We start from the raw sequence: 1782 nt of genomic DNA on the forward strand, positions 1-1782 counted from the left end.
AAGCACTGTAAACGAGTCTCGCCAAGCGAGGAGAACTCAACAGAAGAAATGCTTGATTTTATACTTAATACACAATGTAATCATCTTAAATTCCATCAACAAATCCTCAAAACATGTAGTATCAACAGCTATGAAATGTCCTACTCCTTGATGTAGGTCAGACATCTGCAGGCCCTTTAGAAGGTGTTTCACTTTACATCTCTGTAAGGTTAAAACGCACTGACACTTGTCATGAGGACGATTTTCAGCCGATGAGACAATCCTCCCTGTGTGTGGGTGTCACGGTGTAAGCATGGGTGGTGGGGGCACACGTGCAGTGATGTGCAGTACACAGTGCAGATATTTTCAAGTGAGTTCTTCATGAAAGTCATTGCTTTTAATCTCTCATTCCATGTGAAATTTATTGCTCAGGGATCGATAGAGGGCATTTTATCATCTTAGTGTGGCACTTGTATATTCCAGAAAATATTTAAAATAATACACCTCACAGAACTTACTGCATTACGTAATGGCAATTGTTTAGTAATAGTTTAACAGATTTGAGAATTTGGCATTATGTGGATGCTGAAGGGTTACCTATCACAGTCTTCAGCCTGGCTCCATTTGCGCCTGTTTTCCTGGAAATGCTAAGCAACTGCTTACTGACTGGAGTCTGCAGCGCTCCTCCCTCACACCGGGTGGAGCCCAGCTGGGAGGCGCACAGCCTCTGGTGTGTTGACACTCTCCCAGTACTAGAGGGCAATCTAAGCCCACTTTTGGCCCAAGTGCATTTTTCGTGTGTTACTCAGGAAGAGCCAGGGGAGGACCTAGAAAGATACTTTGTCCCTGCAAGCCTTGCCCTGGGCTCAGTGTGAACCCAGATGTCTCATCCAGAGTCACTAGTTTGGGATTACACCGCAGGACTCTGCTGAGCTCTGCGCAGTCACTAGAGATAAAACAGCCTCTGGCTCCCGTCACACCTGCAGCTCTTGATGTTTCCAAGATGTGTCCCATGCTGAGCCTGCAATCTGTCGTGGTCTCTGCAGCACAGGGCCACACTGCCATGCTGCCTGAATCCGAGGTGGACTGAGCCAGCCAGAGTAGGAGCCGGGTGCACAGGGCTGCGTGTCTTCCGCTGGCTCCGGGGCTGCTGCCGAAGCTCTGACGACAGTCAAGTCTGTGCATGGGAGATGTTGGAGTGACCTGGGTGGTTTTCACCAGCCCAGCACAGAGTTCCAGGGCAAAGTCATGCCGAAGGCTGTTGCACCTTCAGCAAATGGGGCTTTGCCTCACAGTTTTGCAGCCTGCTTTTGGGGAGTCTTAGTAAAGGCTGCACTTTGGCTACCGAGTCGGATGTCACCCTGAGTTGTACCCAGTCTCACAGCTGCAAGAACCAGAGCACACTGAAGCCCGTGCCGCAGCTGGTGATGACGCAGGCCAAAGCATGAGTCCACCTGCTGGGCCCTGGGTGTGTGCCAGCGCTGGGACAGCTCCAGGACCCGTCTCCAGGATCTGGCGTGCCGCTGGTCATGTCGCAGATGGTTAGGGGTGGCAAAGAGGCAGTCTAAGAGCCAGTCTTGGGGGAAAGCACGTGCCTGGAGCCATTCCATGGCTACCAAAACCCAAGCTGCCCTCCAGTGTCCAAGTCACCGCCTAATGACAGATGGATCTGAAGGCTCCATCTGTGAGCCCCGGCAGCCAAAGTGGCCTCCAGTCACTGCAGGACAGACCTGCACCAGGCTCCAGGGCACCGCACTGTGGTAGCCCTCCTGCGTTGCTCCCCAAGAGTGGAGCGCACTCTCC

Source organism: Octodon degus, unplaced genomic scaffold (assembly GCF_000260255.1).
Source record: "Octodon degus isolate 3935 unplaced genomic scaffold, OctDeg1.0 scaffold00108, whole genome shotgun sequence".
In the NCBI taxonomy this organism is placed as follows: domain Eukaryota; kingdom Metazoa; phylum Chordata; class Mammalia; order Rodentia; family Octodontidae; genus Octodon; species Octodon degus.